Raw genomic sequence first — 20,250 nt, 5'->3', positions numbered from 1 at the left:
TTCTGGGTGTGTGTAGTTATTTTTTTTTTTTAAGGGAATAATTGGTACTAATGTACTCCATTCTGATTAACCTGGGGAAGGCCAGTATAACTGATGATGGTTGATTCTTATAATACAGGGGGCTTCAAGATTCCTATAAGTCCGCACACAAGACCCCACATCCTCTTGGTAACTAGACATAGGGAATAAGTCCCCCAACACAGGGACAAGGTTCTTTACAAAGCTTGGCGTGGCTTGGCTGCCAACCCCTTTGAAATATGGGGGAGGTCCCACACTCATGCCCTCCTTTTCCTGGCCATTCAGGCTTCATGCCTGGATAAGGGTCTGGTTGTAATTCTAAATGGGAATCCCATGACACTTTTTCCCCACTTTTTTTAATGTCTCTTTTAAAGGATCATATTGTACTGTTCCATGACTTCACTTGCAACTTCAAGGTATCCCCTGGTATGTGTTTTGTGGAGGAAAAGGATTTGTATATTTTTAATGTTGCCCTTTAAACCGCATGAAAAGACCCTCTCCCAGCTGCATTGGTGCATGTCTCCCATGGCAATTCCAAGCTGCCCATGCCTTTTTTAATCATATCTTGCAAATTAGCGCTAAAACAAGTCTAGAATAGTAGCAATTTTTGACTCCTATAGATTTCAATAGGCTTTGGCGCTATGTTAAGGGTTTTGTGCACTTCCTGTTGGGTTTGCAGAACCCCCTGACAACCAATATTTGCCCTCTTCGTTCAACCATAAGAAGAGCTATTACACTTACTTGAAAGGACAGGCTGAGGAGTGCTACCTTACAAACCGTAGCAAAATTAATTACTGGAACGATGACATAAAAAGCAAGATTTTTTAAACAAAACAATTAAGGATTTTTTATTAAAACTGAGTGATGTTAGGTGACTATTTTTGATACCAATAATATCATATTTAGAAATTAAAATAAACTCAGTTTTGTAAAGTAAGCTGCAGAACATGTTTAATGGACAGATTTCTCTGCTAGAGGGATGGGGTAATAAAATGTGTCTTATCGAGGGACATGTTCCTGAAAATACCAGATTTCTTTACATAACTTCCAGGTGGTAGCAACTGCCAGCATATTCCCTCTACAGAAAAATGTGCATGATCAAGTACAAATAGGTGGGAGAGCTGAAAGTTCCCACCAAGTTTTATTTAACGAAAATTAGATTCTCATGGTATGTGGTAACCTGTCTGACCCTTTGCACAACCTCGGACTAAAACTGGATATTACTAGATACAGCAAGCTGGATTCTGGCTGTGCTAGGGTAATATTTATATCTGAATATACATCAACTGAAACTGCATGCCTGCTTGGGCTAATAAACCTTTTTTCATCCCTGTTCTGGGAAGTAATGCAACAAGTGTCTAAATTCAAAACAACTGTTCCCGATATCTGTTGATTTTATGGAGCTCAAGAAATAATACAATTTATTTAAAGTCTGACTGAAGACTAAATAGCATGGAAGAACATATACTTTGTGTCATACAGAGAAATCCAATAAAAACACATGTAATTAGCGTCATCCGTTATGCAAAGAGGGTTTTTTGGCAAAGTGGTTAGCACGTCTGCCTGGCAGCGTTAGGGTTGTTGATTTGAATCTCAACTATAAAACTACCTGCATGGAGTTATATAGTTCGTTCTGTGCTTGTGTGGGTTTCTTCAGGGTGCTATGGTTTCTTTCTATCCAAAGATATGCTTGCAGGTTAATTCGCTCTAGTATGTGTATGTATTTTTGGCCTTTTGGCTAAGATCAAGTGTAGTATCTGTTCTTTTCAGTTGTCAGAAGGAAGAATGGTGCCTTCATACTGGGGGGCACTGGTAAGGATTTTCCTGATGTAACAGGGCGGGGACGGTGGGAGGGGATATTTTCCTCCCAGGTTGAATCTGACTTGGTTTACCAGACTTATCCCAGATTGATGACAGGGCTCTCCCTAAGTTCTAATGTCTTTCTGATTTGAATCGGGTGGCATTTGTGTAGTGTGGCATCCCAGGGGTGCCAGAAAAACACATTTGGGCTGCATCATACTAATGGTGTTTCACTGGCACTAAGTCACATCACCTTGTGCATTTCTTTCACTACCCCTTTAGGTGGGTCTTTTGGCTAGCCAGGGCAATTGTTATACCAGCCGAAAAGCCTGCTATGTATTGCACAAGGCACTTTTTTTTATTATTAATTATTTATAAGTGCATATACTGAACATGTGTTGTTTTTGTGTGTTTTTTGTAAAGAGACTGAGGGTTCAGGTCATCGGAAGGCCTGCTCTGATGTCGAAGGGAGGTTCTGTGGCTTTTGGGACTTTTGCCTCTCTCCATTTGAATGGCTCTCTCGTCAGGAGAGCCCCTCATTATGTACTTGGTAGACTGGCTTCGGCTGGTTCATAAGTGTAGGGTCCACATGGCTTCAGCCTATGTGGACCATGGCATACCTTGCCTCTGTCAGGAGCCTTGCACCCCAGGGGATTCAGGGTTAGAGGCCCTTTCTTTTTGTAGGATTGGCCATACTGTACCCTCCAGGCCAGGACTGGGACAAAAAATAGGCCCGGGCATTTTAGACTGAGCAGCCCGGGGGGGGGGGGGGGGGGGGGGGGGTTGGCACGCGGCGGGGGTTAATGATGGAATTTCTGCTGAACTGGCAGAATTTCAATCTATTTATGATGGCCTAAGTCCACCAGTCTCTGAGTTTAATAATATCCTCAAATCTTCTGAAAGGGGTTCTCAACTTAGGTTTAGAAATTCACTTTGAACTCCACCTTATTTCCAGAACTCTCATTATGTATTAGATGTGCAAAGAATAAGGTGAGAGAACATCTAATACCTATAAAGAGTAATGAAAATAAGGTGGAGCACAAAGTGAAATATCTGGAGGGACTGGCTGAGGTTAAAACAGGCAGGCAGGAAATTAGGCATCACCTCCTTACTGTCTGTCAAATGCCTCTGAAAAGTGACATGAGAATTGATAACTTTTCAGTGGAGTATCTGTGAGTGCAAGCCTTTTGGCTCACACTGGTGCTCAACATTTTTTTGGGGGGAAGCAATCAAACTGAACAAAAACATCAAATGCATCCACTGTGCCCCATCAAATGCAGCCACTGTGCCCCATTATATGCAGCCACTGTGCCCCATTAAATGCAGCCACTGTGCCCATCAAATGACGCCACTTTGTCCCATCAAATGCAGCTGTTGTGCCCCATCAAATGCAGCCACTGTGCCCCATCAAATGCAGCCACTGTGCCCCATCAAATGCAGCCACTGTGCCCCATCAAATGCAGCCACTGTGCCCCATCAAATGCAGCCACTGTGCCCCATCATATGCAGCCACTTTGTCCCATCAAATGCAGCCACTGTGCCCCATCAAATGCAGCCACTGTGCCCAATCAAATGCAGCCACTGTGCCCCATCAAATGCAGCCACTGTGCCCCATCAAATGCAGCCACTTTGTCCCATCAAATGCAGCCACTGTGCCCCATCAAATGCAGCCACTGTGCCCCATCAAATACAGCCACTGTGCCCCATCAAATGCAGCCATTGTGCCCCATCAAATGCAGCCACTGTGTCCCATCAAATGCAGCCACTGTGCCCCATCAAATGCAGCCACTGTGCCCCATCAAATGCAGCCACTGTGCGCCATCAAATGCAGCCACTGTGCCCCATCAAATGCAGCCACTTTGTCCCATTAAATGCAGGCCAGCAGGCCATTTGGGCATTTTTTTCAACTGCTCCTGAACACATTTAATGTTATCCTATGTGTCCATGCACACATTCGTTTTTTTTTTGCGTTTTAAAGCAGTTGGGTTTAGGCTCGTTTTTTCAGAAGCAAAATTTTGGGTTCAGACGCAAAAGTTTTCGCGTTTCAGACGCAAATCGCTGCTAAACGCGGCAAAATGCGGTACCGGCGTTTTGCTGCGATTTCGTTTATAGGCGTTTTTAAAGGTGACCTATTTTTTTACATTAGAAATCTCAAAAATGATGGCAAATTATGAAAAACCAATTATTAAAAAATGTAATTGCTTGCATTGCATTGCATTGTGGACAATCCACAACTTGTGGCAGGTGACGTGGCCAGGTGATTTGGCAAGTGGATAATCCACTTGTGGCAGGTGACGTGACAAGTGGACAATCCACAACTTGTGGCAGGTGTCGTGGTCAGGTAAAAACGAAAAGAACTCTGGACAGCCGCACTCCAAAATGACTTAAAATAAAGTTGGTCTTTTAATGTAAAAAGTACATACAGGCACTGCAAACAACAGATACAGATTGGCCGACGCGTTTCACGCTGCAATTCAGCGCTTAGTCATGACTAAGCGCTGAATTGCAGCGTGAAACGCGTCGGCCAATCTGTATCGGCCAATCTGTATCTGTTGTTTGCAGTGCCTGTATGTACTTTTTACATTAAAAGACCAACTTTATTTTAAGTCATTTTGGAGTGCGGCTGTCCAGAGTTCTTTTCGTTTTTGCTACAATCAGCATTGCCGGCACCCTGGTGGTTCAAACTACCCTTGATGATCTACGAGACTCACCTGGAGCGGTGAAAGAAATTGTCTGTTTGTCGTGGTCAGGTGACGTGGCAAGTGGACAATCCACAACTTGTGGCAGGTGACATGGCCAGTTGACGTGGCCAGGTGATGTGGCAGGTGACGTGGCCAGGTGACATGGCAAGTGGACAATCCACAACTTGTGGCAGGTGACGTGGCCAGTGGACAATCCACAACTTGTGGCAGGTGACGTGGCCAGGTGATTTGGCAAGTGGATAATCCACTTGTGGCAGGTGACGTGACAAGTGGACAATCCACAACTTGTGGCAGGTGTCGTGGTCAGGTGACGTGGCAAGTGGACAATCCACAACTTGTGGCAGGTGACATGGCCAGTTGACGTGGCAGGTGACGTGGCCAGGTGATGTGGCAGGTGACGTGGCCAGGTGACGTGGCCAGGTGACATGGCAAGTGGACAATCCACAACTTGTGGCAGGTGACGTGGCCAGGTGACGTGGCCAGTGGACAATCCACAACTTGTGGCAGGTGGCATGGCCAGGTGACATGGCAGATGACGTGGCAAGTGGACAATACACAACTTGAGGCAGGTGACGTGGCAAGTGGACAATCCACAACTTGTGGCAGGTGACGTGGCCAGTGGACATTCCACAACTTGTGGCAGGTGACGTGGCCAGGTGATGTGGCAGGTGACGTGGCCAGGTGACGTGGCCAGGTGACATGGCAAGTGGACAATCCACAACTTGTGGCAGGTGACGTGGCCAGGTGACGTGGCCAGTGGACAATCCACAACTTGTGGCAGGTGGCGTGGCCAGGTGACATGGCAGATGACGTGGCAAGTGGACAATACACAACTTGAGGCAGGTGACGTGCCAAGTGGACGATCCACAACTTGTGGCAGGTGATGTGGCCAGTGGACATTCCACAACTTGTGGCAGGTGACGTGGCCAGGTGACGTGGCCAGGTGACGTGGCAGGTGACGTGGCCAGTGGACAATCCACAACTTGTGGCAGGTGACATGGCCAGGTGACGTGGCCAGTGGACAATCCACAACTTGTGGCAGGTGGCGTGGCCAGGTGACATGGCAGATGACATGGCAAGTGGACAATACACAACTTGAAGCAGGTGACGTGGCAAGTAGACAATCCACAACTTGTGGTAAGTGACGTGGCCAGGTGATGTGGCAGGTGACGTGGCCAGGTGACGTGGCCAGTGGACAATCCACAACTTGTGGCAATTGACGTGGCCAGTTGACGTGGCAGGTGACGTGGCCAGTGGACAATCCACAACTTGTGGCAGGTGACGTGGCCAGGTGACGTGGCCAGTGGACAATCCACAACTTGTGGCAGGTGGCATGGCCAGGTGACATGGCAGATGACGTGGCAAGTGGACAATACACAACTTGAGGCAGGTGACGTGGCAAGTGGACAATCCACAACTTGTGGCAGGTGACGTGGCCAGTGGACATTCCACAACTTGTGGCAGGTGACGTGGCCAGGTGATGTGGCAGGTGACGTGGCCAGGTGACGTGGCCAGGTGACATGGCAAGTGGACAATCCACAACTTGTGGCAGGTGACGTGGCCAGGTGACGTGGCCAGTGGACAATCCACAACTTGTGGCAGGTGGCGTGGCCAGGTGACATGGCAGATGACGTGGCAAGTGGACAATACACAACTTGAGGCAGGTGACGTGGCAAGTGGACGATCCACAACTTGTGGCAGGTGATGTGGCCAGTGGACATTCCACAACTTGTGGCAGGTGACGTGGCCAGGTGACGTGGCCAGGTGACGTGGCAGGTGACGTGGCCAGTGGACAATCCACAACTTGTGGCAGGTGACATGGCCAGGTGACGTGGCCAGTGGACAATCCACAACTTGTGGCAGGTGGCGTGGCCAGGTGACATGGCAGATGACATGGCAAGTGGACAATACACAACTTGAAGCAGGTGACGTGGCAAGTAGACAATCCACAACTTGTGGTAAGTGACGTGGCCAGGTGATGTGGCAGGTGACGTGGCCAGGTCACGTGGCCAGTGGACAATCCACAACTTGTGGCAATTGACGTGGCCAGTTGACGTGGCAGGTGACGTGGCCAGTGGACAATCCACAACTTGTGGCAGGTGACGTGGCCAGGTGACGTGGCCAGTGGACAATCCACAACTTGTGGCAGGTGGCATGGCCAGGTGACATGGCAGATGACGTGGCAAGTGGACAATACACAACTTGAGGCAGGTGACGTGGCAAGTGGACAATCCACAACTTGTGGCAGGTGACGTGGCCAGTGGACATTCCACAACTTGTGGCAGGTGACGTGGCCAGGTGATGTGGCAGGTGACGTGGCCAGGTGACGTGGCCAGGTGACATGGCAAGTGGACAATCCACAACTTGTGGCAGGTGACGTGGCCAGGTGACGTGGCCAGTGGACAATCCACAACTTGTGGCAGGTGGCGTGGCCAGGTGACATGGCAGATGACGTGGCAAGTGGACAATACACAACTTGAGGCAGATGACGTGGCAAGTGGACGATCCACAACTTGTGGCAGGTGATGTGGCCAGTGGACATTCCACAACTTGTGGCAGGTGACGTGGCCAGGTGATGTGGCAGGTGACGTGGCCAGGTGACGTGGCAGGTGACGTGGCCAGTGGACAATCCACAACTTGTGGCAGGTGACATGGCCAGGTGACGTGGCCAGTGGACAATCCACAACTTGTGGCAGGTGGCGTGGCCAGGTGACATGGCAGATGACATGGCAAGTGGACAATACACAACTTGAAGCAGGTGACGTGGCAAGTAGACAATCCACAACTTGTGGTAAGTGACGTGGCCAGGTGATGTGGCAGGTGACGTGGCCAGGTCACGTGGCCAGTGGACAATCCACAACTTGTGGCAATTGACGTGGCCAGTTGACGTGGCAGGTGACGTGGCCAGTGGACAATCCACAACTTGTGGCAGGTGACGTGGCCAGGTGACGTGGCAGGTGATGTGGTCAGGTGACGTGGCAGGTGACGTGGCCAGGTGACATGGCAAGTGGACAATCCACAACTTGTGGCAGGTAACGTGGCCAGGTGACATGGCAGGTGACGTGGCCAGGTGACGTGGCCAGTGGACAATCCACAACTTGTGGCAGGTGACGTGGCCAGGTGATTTGGCAAGTGCATAATCCACTTGTGGCAGGTGACGTGGCAAGTGGACAATCCACAACTTGTGGCAGGTGTCGTGGTCAGGTGACGTGGCAAATGGACAATCCACAACTTGTGGCAGGTGACGTGGCCAGTTGACGTGGCAGGTGACGTGGCCAGTGGACAATCCACAACTTGTGGCAGGTGATGTGGCCAGGTGATGTGGCAGGTGATGTGGCCAGGTGACGTGGCAGGTGACGTGGCCAGGTGACATGGCAAGTGGACAATCCACAACTTGTGGCAGGTGACGTGGCCAGGTGACATGGCAGGTGACGTGGCCAGTGGACAATCCACAACTTGTGGCAGGTAACGTGGCCAGGTGACATGGCAGGTGACGTGGCCAGGTGACGTGGCCAGTGGACAATCCACAACTTGTGGCAGGTGACGTGGCCAGGTGACGTGGCAGGTGATGTGGCCAGGTGACGTGGCAGGTGACGTGGCCAGGTGACATGGCAAGTGGACAATCCACAACTTGTGGCAGGTGGCGTGGCCAGGTGACATGGCAGATGACATGGCAAGTGGACAATACACAACTTGAAGCAGGTGACGTGGCAAGTAGACAATCCACAACTTGTGGTAAGTGACGTGGCCAGGTGATGTGGCAGGTGACGTGGCCAGGTCACGTGGCCAGTGGACAATCCACAACTTGTGGCAATTGACGTGGCCAGTTGACATGGCAGGTGACGTGGCCAGTGGACAATCCACAACTTGTGGCAGGTGACGTGGCCAGGTGACGTGGCAGGTGACGTGGCCAGGTGACATGGCAAGTGGACAATCCACAACTTGTGGCAGGTAACGTGGCCAGGTGACATGGCAGGTGACGTGGCCAGTGGACAATCCACAACTTGTGGCAGGTGACGTGGCCAGGTGATTTGGCAAGTGCATAATCCACTTGTGGCAGGTGACGTGGCAAGTGGACAATCCACAATTTGTGGCAGGTGTCGTGGTCAGGTGACGTGGCAAGTGGACAATCCACAACTTGTGGCAGGTGACGTGGCCAGTTGACGTGGCAGGTGACGTGGCAGTGGACAATCCACAACTTTTGGCAGGTGATGTGGCCAGGTGATGTGGCAGGTGATGTGGCCAGGTGACGTGGCAGGTGACGTGGCCAGGTGACATGGCAAGTGGACAATCCACAACTTGTGGCAGGTGACGTGGCCAGGTGACATGGCAGGTGACGTGGCCAGTGGACAATCCACAACTTGTGGTAGGTGGCGCACTCGGCCAGCTCAGTGGCCTTTTTGCAGGACATTAGAGCAGCCCAGGGGGCAAATGCATTCTTGCAACCCAGCCCAGTCCGCCCCAAGGGCCTTGGTACACCTCTGGGTAGAAGTGACATGCGGGCCGCCGAGGGCCGTTCGCGGGCCGCGATCGGCCCGCGGGCCGCCAAGGGCATTCGCGGGCCACTACCGGCCCGCGGGCCGCCGCGGCCCACCGGGCATATGCCCGGTGTGCCCTATGGCCAGTCCGGGCCTGGTACCCTCTGTGCACTTTTGTGTGCTGTGATTTCACAGTTTACTTTTATTTGGTCACAGGGTTTTCGACAAATCACCCCACGAGGAGCTTAAATAATAATAGATTGTAAGCTCAATATATATGATAATTGTTGGCTGCCAGGAGATGCTACATAACCGGGGGTCTATGACATCAAGTGGGTTCACAATCAAGTAGTAACTATTCCTTTCTATTTAGCAGTATACTTACAGCATATTCTGTACAAAAAGTAAAGCAGCATGTACCTATCCCACCCATCTAATTTAGCACATGCCTTGCAGCTTAGTGAATTAAGCCTATGATCAGTAACTATGGATCAGTCATATTTGACCACATACACCATTGTTAAAATCTGTATGGGTCCACATACCTGGACCTGGCCTGGAAGATGTAGGGTACATTATGTTTAATAATAGAGGTACATATACTGAAATATAATTTTGTGGTTGCTCTTTGCACTGCAAATATGTGTTAATTACACGTAAACTCAATAAAAAGCATGGAGAATATCAGTGAATTATAACATTTATTTACAGCTGTGGTTTCTCATTATAAGTCACTACAAATATAAATTAATTGAGAAGTCAGCCATGTCAGGGAAAATGTCTCTGGGCATCGGTGATTTACATGCTGGCCTTGTTTAGAGCTTTTATTGATCCCCTGGCTATTGTAGCTGCCTTGATTTCCCCCGGCACAGTATGTAATTCAGATCTCTCGCTTTACAGGAAAAGTTTTGCATTCACATCGTGTCCACAAGGCAGCTCCCTGCTTCCTCACAGACATGATTTCTGACAGTGGTGGATTTGTATAGCATGGTCTCAAATCACCATATTTCATGCGGTTCTCGTCTTGGAGACTTCCTGACAGATTTACTGATTGGACTCAGTTCATTTACAATTTATTTCTGTTTTTTATACACAGCCAAAGGATAGCTGTAACAATGCCACTGATATAGCTCTGACTATACAGTCTTCTGTGACAAGACAAACCCCTAGGAGATTACAAGGCCAGTCTCCTTCAACAAGAAACATTGACAACTTTGAAATAATCTTCAGATGCCTTTGGATATTCTTTTGGATACTCATCATTTGTGTAAGAATTGCTCCAACTGTCAGTCTCAATACCCTGGTTGAAATAATTTTATCTGAATGAATTATCTCTGAGGGTCCTATCATGTAGAATATTATTTTTTTTAAATAAAAAAGTTCAGTTGTACAAAACTGAACTTCAATCTATAGCATTCAGCCAAATATCAAAGGAAAGCTGTCAAGCAAAGAATGTTTACACTACCTATGCTAGCCTCCTTCTGAAAATTCAGTAGACTGCATGTCACGCAGATGTTATGGCTTTAGGGTCCTTTCAAATCTGACACAGTGAGGTGCAGTTGGCTGCAATTTGGACTGCACTCCAACTGCAAAGACAATCCAAAATCAAGGTAATCCTATCGGCACAGTTCACATTATTACAGTGCTGTGAAGTGCAGTCAAAAACAGTAAAGCTTGCTTAATTTTTTTGCCCCGGAAATGCACACAAATGCACTGCAACGCATCATAGTTCACATAGAAGCCCAAGGATCGTGGTCTGGTCTTGCTGACCCGCTATTCCAGAGCATCAGGAGGGAATACTTGTAAAGTTGGAGCTGTAGTAGGGAGCAAGAGCCGCATAAGCTGATGCCTCCTCCGTATTGCCGACTCCTGTCCTATGCACTCCTCCTCTTATCCCAACTAGCGGTCTCCAGAGTGGTGCCAGCAGGAGGAAAGAAGAGATTTTCAGGTCAGTGTGAAGCAATACACTGGGCGTAATAGTAAAGCGATCCCATTGTGTTTGACAGGTGGTGAGGAGGCGAGATGTTGCCTCCTTACCATCTGATTTAAACCCACAATTTCCATGCAATGCACGCGATTACTACACAGTAGTATGGCAATTAGAGATTTTATTTTAACAGAAAAGATTATTAATTCTGAAAAGAAACCCAGAAACAACAAAGAACAGTGGTACATTCTCGACAGTTCAGAAATACATTGCAGATAAAGGCAAAAAGTGACTAAGTAATACAATACATGGTGAAAGTTCCCTTCCCGGCGGCCCAACCAGTTCAAAGCATAAATCAACAAAAACAGTGATTGGGGGACACAAGGGGTCAATATGGTTCTGAATTGACATTAAGTAGAAATTAATGGAGAGGAGTAAGGGGGGAGGCCTCCCTCCAAGTTAAACAAGGCAATAGGTCCAGGGTCCTCAGCACCCGACTCCAAACCCTACTGGTACTGCAACCTCAACTGCCGCTCCTTAACCCATGCCACCCATATCCTCTCAAATTTTTTGGGGCAATTGCGTCCTGCATTTGTCAGTTTATACAAAGGCAGGGCCGCATCCACCAGGGTTCTCCAGTGTTGTACCGAAGGGAGCGAAGGATCATTCCATTTCTGGAGGATCGCCTTCCTAGCATAAAAGGCTGTGTAGAACACAACATTTTTTTTGGACTGAGCAGTCTCGTGTTTATCAACGATACCCAGGAGCAACGGGATTGGATCACGCGCAACACGTATCTTGCCTATCGAGTTAATGTCTGTAAGCACCCCATCCCAGAAAGACTGAATCAGCTGACAGGACCAGGTAACATGTAAAAAGGAGCACACCTCAGCGCTACATTTGGGACAAACCGGGCTCCGAGTGGGGTAAATCCTAGACAGGCGTTCGAGGGTATGGCAATTAGAGGTTTAAATCAGGTGTGAGCAGGCGACACTGTGCCCGATGATTTTTGACTTCTCTCAAGTTGTTCAGGTAGATATCCACCTCTTTAAGATTGCCTACCCCTGGTTTACAGGTTTTCCAGCTCCTGCTAGGCTACCAGGCTGCTTTAGCTGTAAGCGCTGCATAGTCCCTGGTCGCATCTCCATCCCCCTTTCCTCCAGATCAGGGGTCTCCAAACTGGAGTAACTGGAAGTAAACAGTGTCCCCTCTATGGTATCAGTGGGAGGAATAGTGTCCCATCATTGGTGTCAGTAGAAAGAATGGTGACCCATCATTGGTGTCAGTGGAAAGAAAAGTGCTCCGTTGTCAGTGTCAATGGCAGAAACTATGCCCCACTGTTGCTGACAGTGGGGGGGAATAATGGCCCAAGTGCCGGATAAAAGCAAGCAAAGGGCCGCATCTGGCCCCCAGGCCACAGTTTGGAGACTACTGCTCCAGACCAATCACAGAGCACATGGCCCCATGCTTCATTTTGTGAATAACACAGAAGAGCGACGGAGAGAGATGTAACCGTAGTTCTGGGGTCTATGAGACCTACAGCATTTACAGCTGAAGTTGTCAAAAAGTAGAGTAGAAGCTGAACTTCCCCCAGAATGTAAACTAACTGATTTCCAAACTATAAAAGTATGCCTGCATGACAGCAAGATTCTTCCAAGGAACAAGAATGTTTGCCTACATGAAACCCATGACAGTAATCCTGCCCAGAGTTAGGCCTTAAAAATATAGCAAATCAACTCTTGACTAGGAGAATAATTGTGTTACTGAAGCAATCCTCAGTCAGGGACTTAGGGTTTACATTCCAAATTTCCAGAGGGAGGAAATAAGTGCTTAAGAGAACTGTACATAACAGGTGAAAAAAAAAACTGAGAATGAAAACACAGCTTTGCCTGGAGTGACCCTAGCCAGGCAATGAAAGAGATGCAGGGGATGAATGATTGCAGCCTCTTGGAAACTACCAGTACACATGACTGATTTGCTTAAATAAAGAAAAGTAAAATGCCTCTTAAAGACAGACAATGCTAAATTTAACAAATTGGTCTGTGGAAGAACTGCACCTAGGACAGAAAACTCTTTGTAACAATGAAAATCATGCATTATAGATATGTTCAAAACTTGTTTGAACTCATATGACATTTAAAAACAGTACTCTATACTTTCAAGTCCCTGTTCTACTGTGATGATAAAGGTCACAGCTCAGCTGAGGATATCAAATGTCTAGTCGGAAATGGAAGTTATAATTTTTATTCTAAGCTGAACTTCAGGCAGATATAAAAACATCATTTAGTCTAGTAAGGCATCCATTAAAAATCATTTAATGCAATCTTTATGTACAGATTGATGACATCTTAGGCTCACATAGTCTCCCTCACAGCAGCACACAGAATGGGATAAGGAGGGTCAGCACTTTAAGCCAATGAGTCCTGCTTTGCACAGTAGGGATGAGCCGAACACCCCCCTGTTCGGTTCGCACAAGAACTTGCGAACACACCAAACGTTCGTGTGAACTTTAGAACCCTATTAAAGTCTAAGGGACTCGAACGTTTGAAATCTAAAGTGCTAATTTTAAAGGCTAATATGCAAGTTATTGTCCTAAAAAGTGTTTGGAGACCTGGGTCCTTCCCCAGGCGACATCAATGCAAAAAAAGTTTTAAAAACGGACGTTTTTAAAAACGGCTGGAGCGTTGACATTTCTTATATAGGGGAGGCGGGGCCACTCGTCACATGACCCCGCACCCTCTGACGCACCCTCTGCTACATCACTGGGGAAGCCCAGTCTTCCCCCTTGCGTCAGAGGGGGCGTGGTCATGTGACAGTGGCCCCGCCTCCCCTATATAAGAAATGTCAAAGCTCCAGCCGCGTCATTCCGCTGGGCTGTGTCCGGCAGAGAGAGGCGGCTTCTGATGCTATGCTCTGGAGCTCTGGATGCCGGACGATCTTCTCATCGCTGGACCAGAGAGGAGATCACCCTTCGCTGGATACAGACAACGTTGGAGCAGGAAGCCGGGGCCGAGTGGATTACCACCGCTGGATTTTTTTAATTTTTTTTTTATTAATAAAGGACTTTTTTCTACGGTGTGTGTGCGTGTGGTTTTTCCAACTATTTACACTTCTTTCGTGAAGTAATTGGTAATGTACCCCATTAACAATTCACATAGGGGGGGGCCAGGATCTGGGGGTCCCCTTTGTTAAAGGGCCTTCCAGATTCTGATAAGTCCCCCGCCCGCAGACCCCCACAACCCCGGGCAAGGGTTGTGGGGATGAGGCCCTTGTCCCCATCAACATGGGGACATCCTCCCCATGTTGAGGGCATGTGGCCTGGTACGGTTCAGGAGAGGGGGGGGGCGCACTCTGTCCTCCCCTCTTTTCTGCGGCCGGCCAGGTTAACGTGCTCGGATAAGGGGTCTGGTGTGGATTTTTGGGGGAACTCCACGCCATTTTTTTTTTAATTTGGGGTGGAGTTCCCCTTAAAATCCACACCAGACCTGAAGGGTCTGGAATGGATATTTGGGGGGAACCCCACGTATTTTTTTTTTAAATTGACGGCGGGGTTCGCCTTAATATCCATTCCAGACCTGAAGGGCCTGGTAATTGAATTTGGGGGGACCCCCACGCTTTTTTTTTTTTTTTTTTAATGAATGAATTCGCTCGGAATTGCCAGACCCGACAATTCATTAGAGCCGCAAGTCAGTTTTAAATGTCTTTTTTTCTTTTAGAAATTACACTTTGTGCAGAGACAGTTCTAAGTACCGTAAACATGCGCTATTTCACATACTAACTTTACACCCCCCCCCCTAGGTACAAAATTTAAAGGAATATTTCACTTTTATTGTTTCACTTTTAGCATCATTAAATTCACTGCTCCCGAAAAAACGGGCATTTTAAAAAAAAAATATTGCATTGATACATGTCCCCTGGGACAGGACCCAGGTCCCCAAACACTTTTTAGGACAATAACTTGCAAATTAGCCTTTAAAATGAGCACTTTAGATTTCTCCCATAGACTTTAACAGGGTGTTCCGCGGCTTTTCGAATTTGCCGCGAACACCCCAAATTGTTCATTGTTTGCCGAACAGGCGAACAGGCAATGTTCGAGTCGAACATGAGTTTGACTCGAACTCGAAGCTCATCCCTATTGCACAGTAATATCATTCTAACACTTTGAAGAAACTTGCAGGAAGGGAGAGCACAGAGAGAACCTTATTGGAATGCCGCATATTGTTTAATGTCCATTCAGAAGACCGAGGCGGGTCACTGACCATGCTATATTGCCTAACAGCAGTGGAGAAAAGTGAGACAGTTATGCTGTCAAGCAGAGAGGCCTGGATCACAAGGCTAGAGGAATAGAAGCCAGGAGCCCAGCTTTGCTCATTGATTTGTTTTAGTTCATCATGATGTTGCTGTAGCAATTCTGCAGGTAGTTAGATGACATGCGTACTGCAGTCTGGATATATACCGTTTGTTGGGAAACCCACACACGCTGGACTTTGGAACCAGGTTCTAGGATATGCAACTGAAAATGACAGTTCTAGGCAAGATTTTGACCCTTTTTGTATTTTGTACATCGCTTATCTGGAATTGATTTAAATTTGTGTTTAACAATCTTTTTCATTTTAACTGAATGCATATGACTTTCTGGGTCTGTTTGCACTACACATATTATTCTGCTAGTAACATATCTCTATAATTCATATGTTGTGTTGTGTTAATGATGCACATACCGTATTTATCGGCATATAACACGCACATTTGTATAACACGCACCCTAACTTTAAGAGGGAAGTTTCAGGAAAAAACACGTTTCTATAGCCCCCTGCGTATAACACGCAGGCACAGTTTACCCTCTATTTTCAGGGTAAAAAAGTGAGTGTTATACGCCAAAAAATACAGTAAATGAATATTGGTTTACTTAATACATTTTAAAGCTTCAAGGTGAGCATATTAAAGTCTCAAGCTCTTCAATGACAGTCCAAAGAAGTACCAAATACAATTTGCAGTAAAACCTTGGATTGCAAGCATAATCCGGTCCAGAAACATGCTTGTAATCCAAAGCACTTGTATATCAAAGCACATTTCCCTATAAGAAATAATGGAAACTCAAATGATTCATTCCACAACCATTTATTCATTGTCCATATAAAAAGATTATAGCAATGTGACCAGGTTGTGTATACATAAAATGTCCATCCACAAATGGAAGCCTCCACAAGGGCATTAGAAGCAAAATTTAGCAGGAGCTCCAGAGTATAAAAGATAAGAGAGGCGCCTCTAAGTGTAGCAACATGGTTACATTTAATGAAGGTTCAACATTTAGCAACTCACGTGCCACATCTAAGTATGCAGGCATCTGGTGTAAAGCTGTCCACATAGTCCATCTTTTGCACTGCCGGCTATCAAAGCTGTCAGTCTGCAATCGTGACCGGAAAGACTACCCTGCAATAGAGCGATCTGAAAGCAAGGCTTGAACCACTCGTGGAGCGCAGAGGAGAAGGGACGATGTCGATGGCGGTGAGGAGGATTCTCTATGTGGACAGCTTTACCCCAGATCCATGCATACTTAGATCAGTAACCATGTGAGTTTGCTAATTGTTGTACCTTCATTAAATGTAACCATATTGCTACACTTAGAGGCGCCTATCTTTTTTTTTTATACTCAATTGTGACATGACGCTACTCATATCAAGACATTGTTTGTATACCAAGTCAAAATTTATAAAAAAATGTTGCTTGTCTTGCAAAACATCTCAAACTAAGGTTTTACTGTACTTTGGAAAGCACAAGCCTCAAAATGTATACAAAAAACTTCCTTTACCTTCTCTGACTGAGCCAGAATGTCCTTCATGTGTGTCTTACATGCTCCCCTCCCAGACACTGCATATCGAAATAGGAAGGTAGTGCTATCAGACTAGAAAGCAATGGGCAGGAATAAATGTGGCCAGATTGTTGGCGGGGCCAGGTGGGTGGTTCCCAATTGGGAAGAATGCCACACAAAGTCCAATGGAGGGTTGTATAAATAATATTTGGCAAAGTTGAAAATAACAGGTGCAACAACTGCATTTACCAGCACTTGTCTGCGGTAGTGGCAAGTACTCGCTTCATGGAGGTTTAGCAGAGCAGACTGTGGTGCCTCTAGTCTGTCCCTCCTGATCAGGAACCTTTCCCTATGGCTAAGTACGCTGTCCCTAACCAGCGTGGATTCTGTCCCTACTCTTTCCACTTTGCAACTGCACACTAACCACAATGGGGCACTGCTATTTATTAGCACTGCCTACACCAAAGATGGCAACTGAGGTCATTCAGTGTCACAGTGTCCAATCGGACCACTGCTCCCCCGGTGGCACCTATAGAAGCTCTCATCCTCCATCTCTTCTGCAACACAGCGCTGCCTACAGAGGGGAGGATAAACTGCACCTGTCTACAAGGTTCCGACTGACAAGCTACAAGCCTGTGAATGAGCAGTGACAATGTTTGCAGCCACACTCTTCTGCAACACTTTTTTTTCCATCCGAGTGGCAAATCTGCTTTGAATTCTGGAGCAGCGCGGCATTGTTGCCACATGATCATAAGAAGCTTCATTAGGTGGATTTCATGGGCACGCTCAACAGGTATTTGGGGATTTTGCAGGGAGACTAAGAGAAAACTGTAAGTGCAGATGCACTTATAAGAAACTGCTGTAACACATTTTTTTTTTTTTAAATTGGAGGCCATAGCTCTACATTAAAAATCCATTTACTGGTGTATTAATGAACTGCATTCAGGAGTGGACTGACCATTCGGGCACTCAGGCACTGCCCAAGGGTCCCATGCCACTAAGATGCCCCATGAGGGTTGCCAGCCTCAGTAAAACCAGGGACAGTATGTAAAAATCTGTGTTTTTTTACATCTGTCCCTGAAATGTCCCTTACTGACATCCTTTTGGTCTAAAAATCCCAAGATTATAGCTGCCCTGCCTCTCCAGTGTGTGTATGTATACTGTGTGTGTACTGTGTGTCTGTCTGTGTATTCTGTGTGTCTGTATACTGTGTATGTATACTGTAATAATGTATTGCCTGGGGGCCCCATAATCTCCTATTGCCCGGGGGGCCCCATAATCTCCTATTGCCCGGGGGCCCCATAATCTTTTATTGCCCGTCGGCGCCATAATAACCTATTGCCTGAGGGCCCCATGAGTTGTCAGTCCGCCCCTGACTGCATTCATTTGTGTGTTTTATATATATGTGAAGTTTAGCTTTAACCTGAATATGTATACTGACAAGGTTACAGAGGCTCAACATATTGGGGTTTCCTAAAGGCAAATAGACTATGCACTTTGCAACTGCAGTTGCACTCATTTTCCCCAGAGCTTAGTGAACGTGGCGAAGCTCTGCTAATTTTCATCATCCAATCATGTGCAAGCAAAAATGCAGATTTTTCTATTTTCCTGGCAGCTGATTGGGTATTCTTTACAAAGAGAAGCCCCACATTTACGAAGCTCTGAGGAAAATGAGTGCAACTCTGCTTGCAAAGTGCACAGTCTATTTGCCTTTTGTAAATCAACCCAAGAGCGTAATACATTGCTGGACCAAAAAATGACTTCTCTCATAAAGAGTTTCTACACTTTACTTTTGTACGTAGACAAATAAGGCTACTGAATTATCTAAAGCCTGAGAGAAATAAAATTAAATACAGTATTAAGGATTGATGTTTTACATTTGTGCACAGTTTAGGAATGGGCCTTGATTTTTGCTTCGTCACTGGTAAGTGACTTTTACATTGAATAGTAATTTAATGAGTCAGTGTGGGCTGACTTTAATAAAGGAAAAATGACCACTCGAATATCCTCCACAGTTTCCACACATGGCTTGGGCTTATTGTAACAGAATACGAAGAACACATGCAGTAACATCTGACCCATCACGTCACCTTCAGCTCACAAGGAGATCCATGTTGACTAAGCCTCTTTAAATCAAATCCCAATTATTCGAAACTCGTGTCATCTAGTGTGTTGTATAGTGAGCATGTGCCACTCTAATGGAGGATTGCATTTCAGTGCTTGGCTTTTTTTCACTTTCCTTTATTGAGAAAAATATTAAAAACATAGATTCTTCTAGTGTAAAAGCTTGTAATAAAATATACTAAGAGACTCCTCCATTTATAAGTCTGGAAAAATATTAAATAATGCATTCAATTCAGATAAATTATTTTAAAGTGACATATCAGTGAAGTCTTGAAAATGTAAATGTTAAATACATGTCAATTTTACCATTTTATAAGTGTTTAATGTACATCTTTATATATGCTGAAGGCTCTCAGTGTCTGTATTGAATATACAATTAAGGCACCACATGCCAGATTTTTCTAGTTTTAACGAATAGAAAAAAATATTGCTTTTATGCAATTTGAATATTCATTTTATACTGCACTTTTTTTCTTTTGAAATTAACAGGGTGGTTTGAGCATTGGAGTGGGAAGCAGGTGTGGTGTTGTGAGCAGGGGGCGGGGGGTTGGGTTCAGGGCCGAGTAGGTGTGGTAGGAATAGGTGGGAGTGTAGAGATGCAGTATAATGGGTAAGGAGGCATGGCCGATGCAGGTATCGAGGGGGGGCAATGAGAAGCAAGTATAGGTGTGGTTGTCAGAACGAGGTTCGGTACACTGATGGGAGTAGGGGGTGTGTGGAAGTAACGGTGAAAAGGAGGGGCATTGAAGTAGGGTGTTGAGATTGGGGGGATAGGACCAATTAAGTGTATCAGGTGGTGGTACTCTGGCATAGGGGTAAGAGTAGAGGCAGTGTGCAGGTATGATGGTGGGTGGAGTGCTGGTGTGCAAGCAGGCATCAGTCAGGCATTAAAGGGGTTGTAAACCCTCATGTTTTTTTGCCTTAATGCATCCTATGGAGAGGAGACGTTGCTGGATCTGGCTGCAGAGGAGATGGTCCCCTGTATTGCTACATGAACCACTCCACTTGCACTGAGACGGTGAAGGGTTTTTTGCTAAACACACACCCAGCTGACCAGTGGATTCAGTGATGGAAGGCTGACCAGATTGCTGCTGTTAACAGGAGGATATCTTTTGATATTGAGCCCAAAAGATCTGTGTTACAGAGATCCAACCTATCTGGTAAGCGGCCACTTTGCACTTTTAGTATCCTGTGTTTGCAGCTTGGAAACAAAGGAGGAAGATGTGTATCTTTGCTTCCTGGAGTACCACCAAGCTTTAGGAGCTGTTCATAACTGGACTTTTCCTTTTTATCTTAATTGGACTTTGTTGTTCTCTATGGACTTTTTTCTTTTATTTCAGAATATTTTTTAAAAATATTTGTCTTTATTTTTTTGCACTGTGTTTGCAA

At 46.4% G+C, this 20,250-nt stretch overlaps 1 protein-coding gene and 1 pseudogene across 3 annotated transcripts in view; one reads left to right on the top strand and one right to left on the bottom strand.

The window, feature by feature from the left end:
• Positions 1–20,250, bottom strand: part of PDE7B (phosphodiesterase 7B) — a 387,906-nt gene that overhangs the window by 55,139 nt on the left and 312,517 nt on the right. The gene's annotated exons all lie outside the window — the stretch shown is intronic.
• Positions 1,737–1,881, top strand: LOC120938739 (annotated as a pseudogene).

Source organism: Rana temporaria, chromosome 4, assembly GCF_905171775.1.
Source record: "Rana temporaria chromosome 4, aRanTem1.1, whole genome shotgun sequence".
Classification (NCBI taxonomy): Eukaryota; Metazoa; Chordata; class Amphibia; order Anura; family Ranidae; genus Rana; species Rana temporaria.
Note: the sequence above shows the minus strand (reverse complement) of the source record. Positions and strands in the feature narration are given on the sequence as shown.